The sequence below is a fragment of the Mus musculus genome, chromosome 14 (assembly GCF_000001635.26).
Source record: "Mus musculus strain C57BL/6J chromosome 14, GRCm38.p6 C57BL/6J".
Lineage (NCBI taxonomy): Eukaryota > Metazoa > Chordata > Mammalia > Rodentia > Muridae > Mus > Mus musculus.
In genome coordinates, this window is record NC_000080.6 from 99,623,378 (window position 1) to 99,644,611 (window position 21,234).

Here is a 21,234-nt window from a genome sequence, read left to right on the forward strand (position 1 = left end):
TGTGAGTCGTTGCTCCAGGAAATCTGTAACAACCGAAGAACTAAGCCTTCGGTAATCTGTGGTGTTGGGTTGGAGCAGAAAGCTTACCTGGGATTCCTCTAGGTCTCATCTTGTACTTAGGTTCCATGATTGCATAAATAAGAATTTGTCACAAAGCAGGAAAAGGAGCAGACAGCACAATCAGGCACAGTCCATTTAGCAATGCAGTGGCTGGTCACCAGCAAAGCTCAGCATGTGCTTTAATGTAGAGTTACAATGTGTAGCTATAGTCTTGTGAATGGCATGTACTTTAATGTGGAGTTACAGTGTGCAGCTACAGTCTCATGAATGCTGTGTGCTTTAATGTGGAGTTACAATGTGTAGCTACAGTCTTCTATAACCAAAGTAATCAACTCTGGAATCAAAATAGGCAAAGTCATGGAGGACAAGATGATCAGGACTGGCTTGGGACGGCTCCTTTGTTAGATGAGGGTCTCATGCTATTAAAGATAAACCAGTCCGTGTGTTCTGGTTCATAGTCCTCACAAAGCAACTTTCATCTGGTTTCTTTCCGTATTGCTTCATGACAGGTTTCCTCAGCTAAACTTCCAATTTTCTCAACAATTGACTTTCTCATGGTAAATGGCTGATAGTTCAGTCCCTATGAACAGATACTGCACAGCCTTCTCGTGAGTGATAGATCATCCAGTGGCACACTGCCTTGGGGGCCTGAATCTGTAAGGTTCCTATTCTTGTTTACCATTCACATCATGGTGAATGCAAACCAATAGAACTTCCTATGTAAGTCAAAACAAAAATATGATTTCAAAGAGTTTAAAATACATTTATTTATTTATTTTGTGTGCACACACTTGGAGATCAGAAGACAACATGTGAGAGTTGGTTCTCTCTTTTTATTACGTGGGTGATAGAAATGGGACTTGGGTCTTCAGGCTTGTTGGCACCTACCCACGGAGTTCCTACCCACGGAGACATCACAATGTCCTCAAAAGATGGATTTAAGTACATTTATTCAAGTCATTATTCTTCCTTAGTCTCTCACAGACAAGAGTTTCCACACTGCTTTGGATGGCAGAGAATATCATGCTAAGCCTTGCGGGAAGGAGGTAATGAGTGGCCCCGAGGCCATACAGCAAGGATAATTTTCATAGGGGAACAGTAGTGGAATTGATGACTCACAAGTTCAATAGCCACATTTATCAGACATGTTGTACGTCAATCGCTTGGAGACATACTAACCCTTGTACTCACTTGGACATACATTAGCAGTTTCCTGCATTGCTTTCCAGGACCCCAGTAACAATGGCTTTGTCTAAATGACTGGAAATGATACCATAAAACTCTATGGATATCCTTGTATTGGTTTTAGATAGCAATGGATTTCCTGATTCTTGTACCAGGGTGCTTGGGTGAATCTCCCCAGCACACTACCTCTAGCTGTGACCTTATCAGATTTCAGGAGCTGAGCAGGCTTTGTCTGGGGCCGTTTGTGCGTGGCAGTGGTCCAAGGCAAACCAGGTGCTACAGGAAGTGGACTTGGTGATTCAGTCATGTGCATTCTTTCTTATGATTCAGTCTGACCCACTCACTAATCACCGTGAGTGGGCATTCTGCTTTCAGGGGTGTTCATGAATAAGATGCATGGTAAAGGTCTTAAGCATTTGTGCTGACAGAGAGCTTTCATGGAGATTTGCTCTATCTTAGGTTGTCAGAGTTGCAACAGACAGGATCAGTTCTGTTGTCGCAATAAATGCTGAAGGTAATACCACTTTAGGTATGCTATATGCTCCATTTCCTGTCTTTGGTCAACACAGCAGCACAGGATACGTTACTAGGCACCCGGGGCTTTTTACTTCAGAGCTAAATTTACATTTGGCTGTACATGTACTTTGTAAAAGAAACTGTTAAATTGTTGGACATTAAAGTAATTAATATATGTTTGTGCATTTGTACCTCTATGAATCTATCTATGAAACCATGGCTTATTTCATCTGTTTATATTTTCCCTGAAGGCTTTTAAGACTATCAAACTGAAGCAATGGCACAATAGATTAGAAACTGAAGCAAGAAGTAAATACTACCAAGAAAGAAAGGCAGATGGGAGCTGAGGAGTCTGTACTTGCTGAAGTACATAAGATTGTGTGTTGGAGCTAACACCCAATCCTAATAATAATAAAAGTATCTTTCCTGGTTCAGAAGAGAAAGCATAATAGCTAAGCTCTTGTATTTTTGCCATGACACAGATCTAGATTTGTTCCACGTCTATGCTACCTTAGGTAAATTACAAGAGAAGGAGGGAGGGAGGAGGGAAGGAAGGGAGGGAAGGAGGGAGTGATGCTGGGAAATGAACAGTAGGCTGGCATCTACCCTCTAAAGACTACTCATATTAAGGCGAATAGCCTACGTGGCATGTTCAGCATGACACCTGGCACAGAATGAGGTTTATCAAATGCTAACTACTTTTGCCATAAAAAGTCTTATTGTATTAATTCCTGTACATTTAAGGTAGACTAGTAAAATGTTTTACAACAGTTTTTATTAAGCACAGTTGCTTTTAGAACTGTAAGGCTTTTTGGTGTTTAGTGGGGACTTAACTTTCAGTCAGTGGAGTAGACTTTATTATTCTTTGACATTTCTTCCTAGGCTGTAGGACGGGATCCTCCAAATATACCCTCATCAACCTCCATGGCTTTTGCCAAGACATAGCAATTCCTCAGGTCTTGATTCCCCTCACCCTCTTCAGTCTTCTAAAGGTGATGTGTATGTGTCCTAATGATGTTCATAGCCAACACAGGAATGAAGTTACACTACGGCTCTTAGGAGCAGTGTGGTTGTGTAGGAAACGATCTGGCTTGACCCTGCTCTGTAGGGTTTGGGAAAGCTGTTGGCTTGGCTCTGCCTCTCTGCCCAGAGTCTGGAGAAAATAAAATCTTCCCAAGGTTTTGACAAAGACCTTGTACAACCTGCTTGGCTCCTCACTTAATTCCTGGTCCATTCTTCCTGGTGCAGAGCATCTCCAGATCCCCTGCCAGAGGACAGACACCAACTTGTCAGGGTGAGACTTTGATCCCACAGTGTAAGTGGCTTCTTCGAAATCGCTCAAGGCAAGAGCCTCCATTGTTCCTGACTTCAGATCACAACAATCTCCCAACGCTACACAACTGGAGGCCTGTGTGAGCTGCAGGAAGGGAGGCAGAACATCTTGGTCCTTTCAAAAATATGTTTTGTGACAATAGGGGCAGATGTCTCATTTTAAGTACTGGCCGTTTCAGAATAACGTTTATTATAAATAATAATAAAAATGTAAAGATTGTTTATGTCAGAAGCAATTCATTCAGACTATGTGAGGGAATACTTTACAAAAGAAAATTTCAAAAGAGATACAGACTTATGAAGAAATGTTTAATCTTATTAAGCATGTGTTAAAAGGAAGTTAAACATTGCAGACACCTCTTACCTAGAGAATTAAAAAGAAACTATCAAAAACAATATCTGTTTTGCAAAGATACAATTAAGGAGAGAGATGGCCGAATAGCAGGAGGATAAAACTTTAAATCAACATAGCCTTTTAGGAGTACAATTTAGTGGACGTCAAGAGTTGAAAAGGATTTTATGTTCTTTGACCTTATGGCATAGGCTGTGTTCCTTAGGGGTTCCTATTGAGGCTGCTCAAGATTTTTATGAAAAATTACATACAAATGTGAAAACGGCACTTGGAATTAGAACATACAAAACTTTAAAAGAAGTGTTTTCAACATTTAAAATTCAGAGAAATACTCCCAAGATCTTAGACACTGTAGGGCCTATTGCTATATTTCACTATTATAAACATGTGAATGGTATACACCTGTTTGTGGTGTCTCTTACACATCTCCATGAAGAGGGCCTTAGGTCCTTTCAAACTTGACCTTGCCATATCCCCAAGCTCATTTTTCTTTTATTCTCTGTCATCCTTGTTTGTTTGTCTGCATGATCTTTGAGACAGGATCTAACTGTATATTTTAGGCTGCCCTGGAAACTATTTACGTAGACTGAACTTGAAGCTGTGGTCCTTCCGCTACAATCTCCTGAGTTCTAAAACTAGGAACAAGTGCCAGCACACTGTCTTAAGACACTGCTGAACACTTTTGGGTTTCTATTCCATAGAACAATTAGAGTAATTTTCTTCAGTGACTTTTAGAATTCAAAAAATTTTTTTTTGAAAATTTTATGTATCTGTCATAAACTCATCCTTATTGAATAAAATATCCAATTTCTTTGGTCAAGAAAAATTTGATTGTTTTAATTTTTTTATTTATAAATGCTTTTCCTTAAATTTTCCAATATGAGATTTCCTTCCCAACTTTGTTATCAGGAAATAAGCACAGTATATATTCCCCTTTTCTGCTCTGACTTGGTAATTGCTAGTGTTTGAGGGCTGGGTGGATTGTCCAGCTGTCTCTGCATTTCAGTTTGGGCTACTCAGTAGGAAGTTGAGTCGGCTTTATAGAGGGCAAATATCTTTGCTTTTCCTTTCTGCTCATTTCCTCTTTCCTTTCCTTTCCTTTTCTTTTCTTTTCTTTTCTTTTCTTTTCTTTTCTTTTCTTTTCTTTTCATTACATTATTGAAAAATATTTTCTACACTTCAGAATCTGGATCAATAGCATGCTGGCAGGCTGGTCACCTGCCCGTCCTTTCAACCTCTTATTGTGATTGCTATGACGACAAGAACGCTGACCACCCCAGTGATTTTTGGTTTATGGTCAGTCTATTTCTGCCTTCTCCATTTCTTTTAGCATAGGAAGTCCCATTCTAAAATCAGGAACTGCTCATGATGAAAGAAACTGACATCTATAGGGTGGGCCATGTCCTGGGAACCGGACCAAGTCACTCTAATCTGATAAACCTTTACATCCTTAGAGAAACTGTCTGTGGAGCCATTACAACTCCACGAGATGACAAAGAAGCAGGCGGAGTGTTTCAGAAACTGAATGAAGAGCACACGGTCAGTATGAAGCAGTGAGATTTGCCTGAATACAGAGTTTATACAACAGTGTGGTTGTCTTCCTAGCAGTTGCTGGTTCCTACGTCTAGCCGCCTGCACCCTTCAGAAAGGATTTGAAGCAGGTGACTTTGTTACTAACCTCTGTCTTGCTGCCACCCTTAGTAAGCCTGAGAGGCCACGGAGGATGGCGTCAGCTGCAGCTCCTCCTCTTCCAACTCATCTTCTCATTGTCAACCCTGACAAACTTACACCAGAAACTAGATGGCCTGGCTGGGGACAGTGCTGGGCAGTTTATTGGGTTAGCATGGGGGAATTAAGGTTGGTAATTTCTGTACTGAGAATGGTCTTTGATCTAGAGTTTTCACGAGTTCTCTGGTGATAATTTTTCTTCAGCAACTTTTTAAAGTTCAAAATAACTTTTGGAAATTTGGATACATGTATACAATGCATCTTATTATATCTCTCTAGCCATTCCCTCTCTCTAATTCTCCTCAGCTTCAAATTTCCCTCCACACTTCCTGTCTCTCTCTCTCTCTCTCTCTCTCTCTCTCTCTCTCTAAAATAACACCCAGAATCCAATTAGTACTGCCCATGTGCACGTGGCTGTGCAGCCATCCCCTGGGGCCTGGGAAACCCACCAGAGGTTCTAGTAGCCATCCCTTGTGTTTGGCAACTTTTCAGAAGTGTGTGTGTGTGTGTGTGTGTGTGTGTGTGTGTGTTTGTGTGCACATTTCATATTGGATACATCCTTCCTCAAATTACTTTGTGAGATAAATTCATTAAGTTTTAAAGAAGGGTTAGTGACGGTAACTAAGTGTAAACTAGCCCTTTAAATTTATCTTTTGATTTTCATAAATGTCTACAGGATAGATATCATTAACTGTTTTTTTTTTTTTCCTATGGATGCAGACAGGGAGGTAGAGAACAATTGAGTTGCTTAGATACCAGGGTCCCAACCTAATTCAACTGAAACTTAAAGCCTGTTTTGTTTTGTTTTCTTTTCATATATATATATATTTTAAAGTACTTTCTGCTTTGCTAATTTGAAACTGCTCCCCATTTCCCCCACCAAAAATCTATATTAAAAAAAGTACAGCAAAACAAACCCAGTAAAACCAAATCATTTCTCAGATAGCTAAGCATTTAGCCAATCCAGCACAAGGCCATGAGGAGCTGTCAGAGATGTTAAGATGCAGCAGGCTGTTGTTAGAGAGATGGATGCTAATTTGTCAGCAGTCTCTACTCTGCTGGGAGACAGGAGGAGGGGCTTCTGATAACTGACAGCCAGTTTTTTTTGTTTGTTTGTTTGTTTTGTTTGTTTGTTTGTTTTTAGCCATTATAGGGATCACAGACTATTCTTCCATTCCCTTTAGATCAGAGTAAAATCTTGTCTAAGGCAGCATATTTGGGGGTAGGGCATTTTTTTTTTTTTGCATGGCTTCTAATTTTAAAGTTTCTTAGGATCTTCTTGTTGCTCTGAACACATTCAGGACATAGAAAATTATCTTCCACTCCTGGTTCTGGGATAATACAGGCCGGTAACAGGAGGAGAAAATTCATCCTTTGGGGAGTGTCTGGAACCCAGGTCTGTCCAGCAAGAAATTGCAGGCGAACCCAGCCTTTCTTACGTGCAGGGAGCTGCCTGCCATGGACTACACACCATCTGAATCCAGTGGCTTGTGGCAGAAAGGCCTCCACGTTAGACGGAAGAGGACATCGATTCTTAGACATTGACTGAGCTGCTCTCATGGCAATCCTTGCCCAGGCTGCAAATGTGGACTCCTTAGGTGAAGTTAGAATTCCCAGGATACCATTCTCCTGCTTCTTCCTTTGGCACCTGCTTGGAGACCCGATTCCTCTGGTGACAATCTTGGATTTCTTGGGACTCTGCTTCATTCTGGCCTCACGAGATGTATTGGGAATATAACATTCTTGTTTAGAATATGAGTGTCTCTGAAGTCTCAAATAGACCTCAACTTTCTTGCCATCCATGCTCAAGTTATGATACCGACACCACTCCCGAAGAGTGTTCCGGGACACGTCCCTAATAGGAGGCAGGCTGGGCGGAGGACAGGTGCTTGGTATGGATCTGGTTGGATGTTTGATTCCCGCATGCCTCACCAGAGAACGAACGGGCTGGTGGTGTGTGGTCTGAGGTTGAAGAAGAAACATTTGATTGCATAGGGTAGTCTGTGATTGACTCCTCCTCCTCCTTAAATGGGACCAGCGTTAAAATCATACTTTCTTCATCCAAGTTTTCCTCAGATTGGTTCTCGTTGAAAGTCTCCAGGCCGAAGTATGACATTTTCAGGCAGGCTGGGGAGAAGACAAAGGCAGCTGCTGAATGGATGCCGACTTCTTTTATAAGTCTTTGTTTTGTTTTCTTCCTACCTTCTGTACACATTGTTTTTGTTTTCGTGTTGCTGATATGAATAGGTGGACTGTTGTTCTGACAGTTGTGTAAAACAGAGGAGTACATTGTGTCATTGAGAAATGAGACCACTAAAGAAAATGTCAAAGCTTCAGTCAGGTGGACAAAGATCTCTGCCTCGCAGGTTGTGGTGAGCACCAGCACGGTCATTGATCAATCTCCATGGTTTGATATTCGCCTCTAAAGAGTTTGCTATTCCTCACTGACAACAGCATCACTAAAACACCTTGTTGTCTGAACATCTAAGAAAGCTTCAATACTGGTTTGTCTAAAGGCAGCTTGGGGGTTAACCAAACCGCTTTCTCAGCCTTGCCTCTGCGTGCAAGGGATGTGGTGGTGGTGTTAAATTTACACCGAGGTGGTGGTGGTGTGTTCTTCGTTTCAAACTCCTTTATCTAGAATGTGATCTTGTAGAATTCGCTGGTCCTTGGGAAGAATCGAGTTCTTCTCTGATGGCATTTCAGAGGCGGGAGAAGCAAACAAGTTCTTCCAGTGTCGGGAAACTATGACTCATCTCAGCTCCCATGCTTTCTGACTCTGAATGAAGAACGGCAGTGTTCACATAGAAACCGTATAATTTGTCACGTTGAGAACAGGCTGATCTTGTTCTAATGCTCTTGCAGAACTCCAGCTACCTTTATATGAGGAGAAAACTTCAGAAATTAATAAAATGAGGTTCAGCCTCAAGGAACATGACTAATGCATCTGAAATCAGAGACTCAAAGACACCAGAAAGGGGAGGTGCTTGCAGTTTTACCAGGAAACAATTTTGAATTGCTTGAGTTTTGTTGTTGTTGTTGTTGTTTTTGTTTGTTTGTTTTTTTGGTTTTTTTTTAGAATCATGGCAACATTGTGTTCACATTTCAAACACCAGAACATTTCCTCATTTCATAGATATAAACGGAAATCAGCCATTGGATAGAAATAGAACGAAAATATAATCCCTAAAGGAGAATATATTAGTATCTTGATGTTATTTTATCATGGACAACGGGTCAAATACTTGTTGCAACTGTTGAATATTGACCCGTAGGTATGATTTAAATCCCATATTAATTTCCAAAGATAATTTGTGTGTATCCACATTTCCCAGTGCCTAATGCCACCCCCAGACATGTACCTGTCTGTGGGAGTGAGCGTGCACGTGCGAATGTGTGAGTGTATGAGTGTGTGTGTGTGTGTGTGTGTGTATTAGCGCGCACGTGTGCACACGTGCATCTATGCACCCTTGTGCTGTGATGATCTATGCAGTCCTGTGGACAAGTGAATACGCACAAAAATATGCATAGGTAATAGCCAGGCCCTCGGAGTTGTCAGATGTTTTGAACATTGGTGATGGGCAAGGTTCCATGTTTGGTGACTTCTGCCAAACTGCAGAGTGCAAAATGAATTTTATCACTCAGAATCAGTTCATTTAGAGATGGGTGCGACAAATAGCTGTTTTGCCCAATCCCTTTTGGTTTTGGAGAGTGAGCTAAGGGTTCTTTCATGAAGTAAATCTATCCTTTCAGAATCACCCGGCATGCTGTGGTTGCCTCTCATCTCCAAACTGTTGCCTAGCAAGTAGTTGCTCCTTGAATATTTATTTAGAAGTTCTCTGGCTGGTGGATGAGTAAGTGACAGATAAGTTTCGGAGAGATTGCGCAAGCCCCTGTCTTCAAGGGGAGCCCAGGTGTTTTCTGCTTTCTTCCTAATTTCTTGCCTTCTCTAAATGAGTTAATCAATTCCTTTTCTCTTTGATCCTTAAGCCCCATTCCTGGAAACGCCACCTATTGTTAGCCAATGGAAACCTTTTCTTCTCTCTTTTCACCTCTTCCCCTAAGCCTTGCTGAGTAACTGGGAAAGCAGCGAATTCTCCTGAAAGTCCACTTTGTCTGAACTTGTGGGAGGTTGTGAGTCACCCGACTCCTGAGACACAAAGTTTGCTCAAATATTTACTGCTCTGATCTCTGATTTACTTAATATTAACGCCAATTGTCTGGTTAGCCTTATACCTTTGGTATATATACTAATCTTACTGTTTGTCTCAGATCCCAAACTACCTCAGCATTCTAAATATGGTAAATTTGGGATCCTTTCCAATTAAGGTTATAGACAAAATTTAAAATACGTTTCTATTTTTTCAGAACACTAGCTTTTATTTCAGACAAAGCCTATTGACTTCCTTATTCTCAAAACTTTCTAACGATCTTTCAGGGCAAGAGATGTTTTAAACACAGATTTTTTTTTTCCCCTCTCTCCGCAGAAGAAAATTAAGTCCTCAGAAAAGTTCCAGAACTGTGTTTAACGTTGAGATTTATCGGATTCCTCAGAGAAAGTTCTCTGCTCCATATTAAAGTCTTCCCACCCCACAGTCACAAACAACATGTCTTTACATGTCTTTACATTACAGGAAGGACTGACATGGCCTCTCTGATATCACATTATGAATGAAGAAAGAATAGGCAAAGGATAAGGATTATGGGATAGCAAGATACACTCAAAAAATATTGGCAGTGGCTGTCTCTGTAGTTAAGGGTGATCAAGATTTCCTTTGAACCATTCTGTTTTCTAAATTCTTAAAATAAATAAATAAATAAATAAATAAATAAATAAATAAATAAATGATAGAGTTAGTAGTCTGTCCATGGGCTATTGTTCTCCTCTTCCCCCTTTGCCAGTGCTACTTTCCAAAATTAGGTGGTGGTGGAAGGTTCCAGAGTTGGAGGTGATTGGTGGAATAGATGTGACAATGCTTTAGATGCCAACAGCAGGCTGTGTTTGAAGTCCCACCCCCACCCCCACCCCGTACCCCTGACCCGGACCCGGAACAATTAGAGAGTGGCAGGTGGAGATCCCAGGTTCCCTTTCACTGAAACGTTGGATTAGCAGGGAACAAAGGTCCCAGTAGCCCTTAACTCACGCACAACAGGCTGCTTTATGGGGAAGAGGGATAGAGTAGAACTTAGTCCGAAATTGAGAACAAGTCCAGGTTTTTGTGGGTGCTCTCTCTTCCTTTCTGGGTCTGAACACTCTCTTCTGGTGGGTCCCATTTTATGCCTCATTTGTACACAAATGCTCAGCCAATCAGGGCCTATCAGGCTCCACAGAGGAATGTGCCACACAAGCGGTTTTGCCACTAGAAGCCAGCTTCTAAACCTGAGGTCTGCTCCAGGCTTTGGACAGAGATTTGTCTCCCAGATGTTATTGGAGAAAAGAAAAGTACGACTGAGACCTGCCAGAGACAGGACCACCACTAGAGACCCTCCACAGTGGGACTCTGGCAGTCTTTCACTGTCCAACTTGGGGATCCTCTACTCCTACTTCGAACCTTTGAGACCTGCCAGACCCAACAGCTACCCTAGACTGTGAGCTGCTCTCTGCACCCTTGCTCTGGAGGAGACCACTGCCGTAGCAGTGATTTGTCTCAGAATGGTGGTACTCATCAGCAAGTTCCTGGTTAGTACCCAGAGATCAAAACTGTGCTATTAGAATTGTCCTTCTTACATAGCGACTTATTTCCCATCCAAATGTACACTCTTATGTGACAAACAAAGGTCCCCTCTTACTTGTTCACAGTCTACTGTTTGTCCCTTCTGTTTTTGGAGGAGGGACAAGATAAGAATTCACCTGGAGAGCGGAAAACTGACTGTCCCATTGCTTTTGAAGCAGGCATAAATGAAAAGACAGCACATGTGTAGATATGAGCAGATAAGTGACCATAGCACATGTGAACCCCATCAGATACAGAAAGCTGGGAAGGATGCACCACTCCTATAATCTTAACACTTGGTCAGCCCCAAGCAGGAGAATGGAGAGTTTGAGGCCAGGCTAGAAAACATTGAGAACCTTGTCTCAAATAGAAGGATAAAACAAAATAAAAAATTAAAAAGCACCACAAGAGAAAGGTGTGTGCTTGTCATGGGGGGTTTGGCACAAAGGGGCCACTAATTTACAAATGGAATGACTAAGAACAAGATAAAGGTAGAGGACACATAGTGTCCAAATTCTGTATCATGGATTGTGATGACAAAATAGTACATACCAAATACCTCCAATTTCTTTATCTGGATTTTAGATTCTGATGTTTTTGTTTAATTTAATAATTAAAGTTATTTTCATCTTCATTTCATAGCTTTATATGAGCAGGGATTTATTATGTCTACTTTCATGTTTATATACTTAAGTAAGAGAATAAAAATAACCTAAGACAAATGACTACCATGCTTAAAGCAACAGGACTGTTAAGAACTGACTCCATGTGGTCACTAATTATACCATCAGGGCAGACAACTCAATTCCATCACCTGCTGGAACTATAGATTCTGGGGAGGCAGATGGATCACAAGAGAATGACAGAGAAAAGTATTCTCTAACAAATCGCTCAGACCACTTTATAGTGAGGAGCAAAGAGACGACCTCATCAAACTTCTATAACCAAGGCTTATTTTTAAATTTATTATTACTATTGTTACTGTTATTATTATTAATAATTATTATTATTATTGCTGTGTGTGTATTTGTATGTTCACAGTGTGTGTGCAGGACAGCATGTGTCATGATGGCATGTGGAGGGCAGAGGACAGAGTTGGTTCTCTTCTGTTCCTACTACTTCTACTTCTATTCCAGGTAGCCAAGCTTTTGTGGCAGGTGACTTTACCCATAAAACCACCTCACCAGCCCCAAGCAGGACCTTTGGATCTTCCCTTCAGGGAGGTGGGAACAGCATCCTTTCTTAACTTAGTTCAGAAGTGAATTCTGGGCAGTGAGTCTAGCTTAGTAACACTGACCTATTCTTTAATCTTGCTGCTGAATCTATTCTCATACTCTAATCTTTCCTTAGCATATGTTTTCTAAAATTCTTTCAGAATACTCTCTTTGGGCCTTTTTCATACTGTTGCTTCTTTGTTCACAGTTTCATAACTGTATACAAATGGGTGATGTATCTTAATTGCACTTACTTCCTGCTTTCTGTTATCTTCTCCCACCTCCACCAACCCTCCTCCCTCTTATAAGTCCTTTATCTGTAGTCATTGTCTTTTTGTTTTGTCCTGCAACACATTGAGTTCAACCTGGGACTTCCATATAAATGTGAGTGTGGAGTTCTCCACTGGCACCTGCAGGCTCATCAACACTACACAACAGAAGACAATCCTCTCCACCACCTAGTGGCCACTAATAACCAATTGGCTCCTCGGGGACACATAGGGTCCCCTGCGCCCCTCCCTAAATGCATGACTAATAGTTGACCAGCCAAGTTTAGTGTAGGCAACCATAGCTGCTGTGAGTTCATGATTGCAACAGCCATGTCACAGACAGCCTGTAGGCTTTCAAAGCACTTCTGCCTGTCATCTCGCTCTTACGTGTTTTATGCTCCCTCTTTTGTGGCGTTCCCCAAGCCTTAGAGATAGAGATGCTGATCTTCTGTTCAGATCTAAGCACTGAACACTCACTTATTCTTAACACCTTGAGCAGAAGACTTACAGTGAATGTCTATCTAGTTTATAAGACTTACTGTGAAAAGTTCCAGAAGGCTGTTAATAGGCACATTGATATCTGTGTTCTCGTTCCAGCAGAAGACAAAGGCAGGTAACTCTAGCAAAGCTAGACTGTGATCACTATAAATTGGCTTATTCATTCATTCCGTCAACAAAGATTTGTTAACTTTTCCTACGGTTTATAATTTATAACCTATTAGAATAAAGAGCTTTCAGCAACAATCCGTTTAAAGGACATGCAGATTAAAGGGGTTAGGACAAAGACACTGGAGTTTCAGAAGGATTCGTGAAAAGCTCCTAGAGAACAATGCTGGCTCTGGATTCTGTTGGCTTGGAAGGCATAGCGCCTTAAGTAGAGAACAGTCAATGTAAGTAGAGGGGGCAAGCTGCAGAAGGGGGGAGCAGGTAAGTAAGCGTCAATGCAGGGAATCTAAAGAAAAGAAATGCAGACAGAGTTTACAGGTGGTTCAACTCCTGGAAGACAAGGACAGTGTTTGCTTTACAAGGGCCCAGTCATCACCCTAGGTGATGACCAAGTCTCACAAACCACAACAGTACACTGATGTTTCTGGGGAACTTGGTGGTGGTGGTGGTAGTCATGGTGACAGTGGCAGAGATGATGAGAGAGGTAATCATGGGTAGGATGATCTGATAAGAGGCAACAGGAGAGAAAGAGGTGACTCAGGAGGCAGGGCCAGTTATTGGGAAGGGGAATTTCTTTGTTTTTAATTTTCTATTTCACGTGTGTGGCTATTTGTCTTCATGTATGACTGTGCGTTATGTGCATGTCTGCCCAGGGAGGCAAGAAGAGGGCATTAGATCTCCTGAAACTGGAGTTACAGACAGTTGTGAGTTCTTAAAAAAATAGTCTTTGTTATCCATCAGCTAGTGTTATTTGGGACAAAATTTTCATGTATGTATTATTTTCTTCCTCTAGTAGTTGCATCTACTTTGACAATTCCTCTCCCTTATACTTTCTGCTCATGTTTCTTCATCAGCTTGTTAAACATTTCCTGGGAGCTAAATACACAGGTGTGGATTTGGAATGTAACATGCTAGCAGACAGTATGAGGTAGTGGAAGATGGTTTTGGATACTATGGGCTAAGGTTTCGACCTGGTTTGGTAATGGACTGAGAGGAGCCATGAAGAAGCTTGAGTTACAGCCTTCATCTGGAAAGTGAGACAGGAGGATGACAAGATCTAACAGGGTTTTGGGGAGGGTGTGGGAACCTGTCTGCCTGTTTGGAACAGGGCGCTCACTGACTCCATAGCGCTAATCGATTGGTATTTTAGCCTTACAGGGCTATGTCCCAGGAGAGAAGATGTGCACGGTGTCTTCATCTCTTCTCTAGTTTTGCTCATTTATTTTGTTCTCCAGGTCCTTCACTTCTGAAGGCCTGTGTTTCTATGTTCCCTTTCCTGAGACCATCAGATGAATCCATCAGTATCTGACTATCAACTCTTTCTGTCCAAGGGTGACCATCCTGTGGTCCACATAGTGTCCAAAATAGCTATGAATGTAGCCCAACAAAAAACTGTAAACTCACCCAAAATGTTAAGAGAAAAACAAACAAAATGCTGTCATAGTTTTTGTTTGGATTTTTTTGTTTCCCAAGTGTGGACTTTATAGGTAGAATCATATTGTGATGCCAGAAAGATGGATACCACCTCTAGGTGTCAGTGAGTTGCAACATCCAAGTTAGGGGGCAGTTGAGGCTCTTGTATTTTCAGTACAATCTCAAATTAAGTCATTTAGTCCTATTTTGGAAACAGGAAACTGGTGCTTTTATACTATCTGGTGTAAGTGTGTGTGTGTGTGTGTGTGTGTGTGTGTGTGTGTGTTTGTGTGTGCCTTTTCTCAAGCCATACAAAATATCTAACTCCAACCAATGAGTGAGCTGCATGGAAGCTAACCAGCAGAATTCAAGGCATCACTATCACAATAGAAGAAATACAGAATTAAAAAAAAAAAGCCACCTCTAGAATCTAGTTCTGGAGCTCATCACAATTAGGAAAATTGACCCACATTCCATTTGTAAATTCCTTGAATTCATTGGGATTGGGAATTTAAACGTGCTTTTCTTTATCTTTTATGATTTGTAGAAACATGGACTTCTTTCTTCCCAATCACAGCATAACGACTTACATTTTTTACTGAGATTTTGGAGTTTTTAAATGAATTTTAAAAAACCTAGAAGATTGAGCAGCCTATTTTATGACACAGTAGCAGACTTCCAAGGAAGCAAGGTTGTAAGCCAAACTGTATTAGACTTTTAATCAACACACTGAAAGCATTTGTGTATTCACAATAGAGACATTTCAATAATTTAATATAGTTATTACAATTAAAAAGCTGTATGTATAGCAATTTGACTAGATGCAAATAAAATAAAAGAGTAGTACATACACTTCATGAGTGGTTAGTAGTCCTATTTAATTTTCATAGTTATCCTATCAGCCAGGTACTCTGGCTGCTAGTACTTAACCCATGAACAGATCAGGCCAGCTGTCTTAGAAGAGGCATCCATCTTCATACATCTGAGAAGTGGCTGAATCAGGGGCAACACAGACAACTCTCATCTAGCGCTGTAGCTCTAGAAGAGGCAGCCATCAACAGCCATTATCTCTCTAGAGATAAGACTTTAGCCAGGTAATGTCCCTCAGAAATGAGGGGAATGGGCCAGGAAGATGGTTCAGCCCAGAAACCTGTTCACCCCCTGGATCTCACACAGAAAGCTGGATATGATGGTGAGCATCTACAGTCTCAATGCTCTAACCCCAGCAGCAGAATGGGCTGGGATTCCATGGTCTAGCCAGCCTGGAAAAGCAAGAATGAGCTTGCCTCAACAGGTGGAAGATAGATTCCAAAAATTGACCCCAGACCTCCTCATTAGATCATAGCAGTCGTGAACCTGCTGTAGAACATGTGCACCAACACTCTCACACACAAATAAATATAGGCATATACAAGACCGGACACAAGTATGGGGAGAGAGATCACTGTGTAGCGCTGGCTATCCTAGAGCTCTCTATGAAGTTAAAGCTGGCCTCAGACTCACAGAGGTCCTGATCCTCCTGCCGTTGCCTCCTGAGTGCCGGGGTTAAAGTCATGCATCACCATGCCAGGCAATAAATATTTTTAAAATAACAAATAATTTACTTTGTAAGATGTTAAAGCTTCTGATTTAATCATTTGTAATTTACAATCATTTATAATTTATAGTCATTCATAATCATTTTATGTTATAGTCACCTAAATTTGTCTATAAAAACTTTAACTGAATTTAGAATTTTGTCTGTCATCACAATAAAAAAACCCAGTACTCATTAGCAACACACACTCATATATATATATACATATATTAATAAAATATATGTGTACACACATATATGAAATAAAACGTTTTAACATAAAACACACACACATATACACATACATGTCCATTTTTGAACATTTAAAGTCACGGAACTAAATTTTTTTCTCATTACTCTTACAAAAACTTCATGCCAGAAAACAACATGAACTTGTAACTGGGAAGTTAGAAGCTGCAAATGGTTTCCCCTGGGCTAAAAACAGTGTATAGACATGGCTACTGATTTTTGAAGGGTTGGTGGGAACGGAGGCGGGTGGTGTGCTGTTGTGAATTTTACTGCCCTTTCATTCCCCAAACACTGTTTGGCTTATTGGCCCTTTCAACGCTCAAAGCCAGCCATTTCCAGGTAAGCCTCAAAACTCCTTCCTTCTCATGTAATTCTTCTGCGGTTTCATCATTTAAGGACCCTCGGGTGACCCCAGAGCATGCTGGCTAGCTAGACGAGTCACAGCAACAAGGGAAATTACTGCAATACACAGTGTGGAGAGAAACTGAGGACTACACTACAGACACTACGTCTGGAGTGGGGAAGCTTAGTCCGCAAGGTGCAGGGCAAAGAACACACCCTGGAATAGCTTCAGAGAAATGGTGCATTTATTGTCGTATTTACGTCCCTGGGATGGTGACTCGGGGCTCTGGGCAAAGGTTTATGTGGCCGTTTACCATTGGTCAGGGAAGGGGTATTGGACGATGCTTCATCAACATAATCGGAGGCTGTAGGGAAGTGGGTGGGGTGAGGGAACCTTATAAGGTCAACCAATGAGTGAAGCCTGATAACCGGCAGGGAAATAAATCCCTGCTGTGGTTGACGGTGGGGGAGACGCTTTGTGGTGCCAGGTTGGGAGAGGGGAGGTAGCCAATTCCTGACATCTTCAGGTTTGAGGTATCAGGGGCTGAAGCTCTCTCAAACCTTCTTCTGTAAACCTGGGCCATGACGGTCCCATGCACGTCCACCATACGCATACATCTACACAAAAAGGACCCCTGTGAATCTATTGGAAGCACCCAGATAATCTAGGGTTATCTTCTTATTTTTAAGGTCAGCTGATTAGCAAAATGCTCCAAGCACTGTGCAGGACATATGCTGAAGTTCTCCAGAAGCAGCGAATGGACAAGTGTTGTGCCACCGCAAACACGAGTTTTCCTTCCTGTAAAGCGTACCCAGTTTTGGAATAAATATGATATTTCATTTTGAACATTCACACTGTCATGGTTATGGTTTAGTGCAGAACATGAACTCATACACTCCAAACTCATGGGCCAATTGTGTAGCCAATGGCTTGTGTTCATCCTAAGTGGGTCAACTTTTGTGAACATAGATAAAAACCAAATGAGTTTCACCATCATACTTTTAAAGACAGAAAATATTCTTTGAAATCACTTGGTCCCCAAAGCTGAATATAAATGCTTTCGCTGGTCATATGAAAATCAATATTTGTGCATTCCTTGTGCTACTTCACAGTTTGACTTTATTTTGTACATTAGTGATATCTTTCTGAATGCTGAAGAGCAGCTTGTTAGCTATAATACTTTCTACTTGCTTAAAATAAACACACACGCACACACATGCACACATACACACACACACACACACACACACACACACACACACACACACACACACACACACACACACACACACAGAGGCATGTACCCTGCTCCTCTACTGTTAATGGACGAGAAGTTTTAGTCAAAATGGAAGACTTTGTTGTACAGATATTAACACACTAATCTTCATACATTATTGCTTCAAAGAGATACTTTGAGAGATAAAATAACATGCACTTTCTGGGAAAATTAATATGTAATCTTCTCAAAGTCTGCCTCCTGCCTTGATCCTCCCACCCGGCCCAGGGCTTCATTTCCTTTGTTTTGGTCAGAGTCCTAATGCAACCGTGGAACTGTCTCTGTTAGTGCCTCTTAAGAGGCACTGGATGCTGTGGAGCTTTTAAATAGACCTAAATGGTTTTCAGTTCTGATTTGCAGTAGTCAGGGAGACCCTAAGGGTGGAGGGCGAAGCCTTCTTTGTAAGTCCTTACAACTCCATCACGGGCTTAGTTGAGGTTTCATTATAAATCAAAGAATACAGTAGTTAACCATGAGCTGCCTGTAAAAATAAACAGAAAACAAACATTCCTTCTATGGGAAAATGGCACAAATTCCAACTGATTTACTTCAAGTGTACCCTTGCAAGGTCATCTTTTACCTGAGACTCAGTCTAGAAAAGTGAGAATTCTAAAAGATATCTCTTAACAGGGAAAACTTTACTTAAAATTGGAAAAATTGTCTCGTTGACCCCAAGGGTCGATGAATCAATAAAAATAAATTAGAGCTGAGCCTTAAAACACTCATTCTCTCCCACTCCCCAAGTGTCTAATTGCTTTGGGTGCCTGATTTAGTGTAAGCCACTAAAATATTATGTTTCCCTAAGCTGTAAATTAAAACAGGCAGCTCAGAGAGCACGTGTGGGTCTTACATTTCCAAGCTTGGTGGGGCACACAGAAATGGATGAGTCAGTCCGAGAGGACCTAGCTTGTGAAGTGGGTGAGCACGTTTGCTTGAGTCTGGTCTCCTAATGAGCAGAAACACATAGAGCATGCCTCATGCTCACAGATGGGATTATTTTGGAGAGTAAATGAGTACGCAAACCCACACAAAATTCCTCTGCTTTCACTAGCCAGATTCTGTGAGCTGTTGGCCAAGAGTGAGCAGCCATGCGAACTGCTCCCCAACCTACTCGACTCCACAGAAATTCATCCAGGAGACGCGTTTTCCTCTTTTGCGTTTTCAATTTCTGTTATTTTCTGAATATTGTCTATCTGTCAATGTTGGAGAGAGTTAAGGGTTATGATAGAAGGTAGAGCTTCCCTTTTGAGGGTTTATGATTATTTATTTAATAATGAGTGAAATTTGAAGTGATTTCATCATTTATGGCCCTCGGTAGGTGAAAACACACTTTAAAATTCACTTAGACAGGGCTGGGGAAATGGATTACTCAGTAAAGTGCCTTCACTGAGTAAAGTGCCTGCAAGGATAAGGGTCTGAGTTTGGCTTTTACACACTTAAGTAACATACATACATGTCCATGCACACACACACACACACACACACACACACACACACACACACACACACCACTACGAAAATGTATAAGCAATTCAAGTACACAAAGGCTTCTAGAATGCAATCTTCCAATGTATATAAAAATGCTCTAAAATATTTATGTAAATCTGTTTCTTTGTTTTAAGGTGGGAGCCTCAAATATCTCAGGCTGACCTTGAATCCCTGTGTAGTCAAGGAAGACCATGGACTCTGATCCTCCTGCCTCTGCCTCCAGAGTTTTAGAACTACAGACCTGCACCACCAAACCTGGTTCGTTCGGAGCCTGAACTTGGATCCTACCTATCAGCTCTTAGGGAACACTTCATTGTAATGAAATTTGTTTGGAAACAACATTTAAAAAGTAAATGGTCTACGTTTCCAATTGTGTGGATTTGGTTAATAGGAGCCTCTGCCCTCTATAAAGCAAGAACCAACCAACCTAAGATCAGTACATATAAGTACATATATCAGGACATATAAGAGATGCACTGGGATAAAACCTATGAGGAAAGGTGGTGAGAGAGAGGAGGAGGGGAAAGGAGAGAGAGACAGAGACAGAGACAGAGACAGAGAGAAAAGTTGTTGCCCAGCAGTGCAGGTCTCACCCAGGTGAAAGAAAGGGGAGGGAGGAAGTTTGAGTAAAGAGTCTTAGCCACACAGTGTTAACAATAGAGTCCCAGCCAAAGTCATTCTGAAGACATCGAAGGCTCTCAGGGATAGCATAGAGTATGGCCTCTGCTCAAAATCCAGGGAAAGGTTTAGTTAATAACAGTTGAAGGGATAAATCAGTAATGCTCCTTGCAATAGCATAGAGAGCAATCTTCTCACAGCCTCACATTAAATGCATGGCCGCGAGACTTCTTTCGGCTGTAAATGTTAAAATGGATGAAAAAATGCTGACAAAGAAAGATATAATGTATTTTTTTTACATACAATTAAAATATGAATCTAGTTTAAATATAATTAACCCTATAGCCTTTGCTATATACACAGTTACCCTAGGCCGTTTTTATCCTTTTCATTTTGGGAAGATGCAATAGCCGTTGTCATTGGTAACATTTTATTTGTTAAATTCTTGTGGGAGCTTTTCTGTCTAGTGGTGCCTGACTTATAATCACAAAAGAGAAGGAAACATGAACTGGGCCAGCTGTATGTGAATACAGAATTTTAGAAACTATTCTAGTTAGAGAATAGGCCTCTATCTAGCTAGACCTACTAATATTAAATATTTTGTTAAAAATTCATTTGGGTGAGAGTTGGTTCAGTGTCTTAAGATCAGCTGTTGCTCTCACAGTTCTGGGTCCAATTTCCAGCATCCACCTAGTGGCTTACCATGGTTTACAACTCCAGTCCTGGGAGGCCTGGCACCTTTTCTGACCTCTGTGAGCCCCAGGCAGTCACATGGTGTGCATACATACATGCAAGTAAAACACTGATATACATAAAATAGTAAAATAAATATGTCTAATTTAAGCTGGTATTTATTTTCTGAAAAATAAATAATAGATATCTGGCAAATAAAATATTGAACAGAAATACAGGTGTCGTTAGTTGTCTAGATGGCTTGTGGTCTCATAAGAAAGGCAGGAGACAGACTGTACAGTGGGTGGCACCAGGGCTGAGTGGTGCCAGTGTGCACATGTATGAATTTGCACTCTTTCTTATCTGTCCAATGAAGGCCATACACACAGATGACCTCTCCCTGCAAATTTGGAGAATACACGAGAACGGGAAAACACTCCTTACCTGCCCCCTGTTAGTATTTCCATACATCCACTTATGAAACACAAGATTCAGAGATGACTGATAATCGCTGCCATAATGACCTTTGTATCCATGCCAATTTGCAATTAGTCACTTCAGGT

At 41.2% G+C, this 21,234-nt stretch overlaps 2 long non-coding RNA genes and 1 pseudogene across 2 annotated transcripts in view; 2 read left to right on the forward strand and 1 right to left on the reverse strand.

Moving 5' to 3' along the window:
• The window catches only part of Gm34061, a 110,853-nt gene that overhangs the window by 44,912 nt on the left and 44,707 nt on the right, over nt 1-21,234 (forward strand). The gene's annotated exons all lie outside the window — the stretch shown is intronic.
• On the reverse strand, nt 6,376-7,635 carry Gm9298 (annotated as a pseudogene).
• Gm33880 lies at nt 11,920-17,469 on the forward strand. Its single transcript, XR_383693.2, has 2 exons — nt 11,920-13,260; nt 17,307-17,469. It is a non-coding gene; the product is annotated as a predicted gene, 33880 (long non-coding RNA).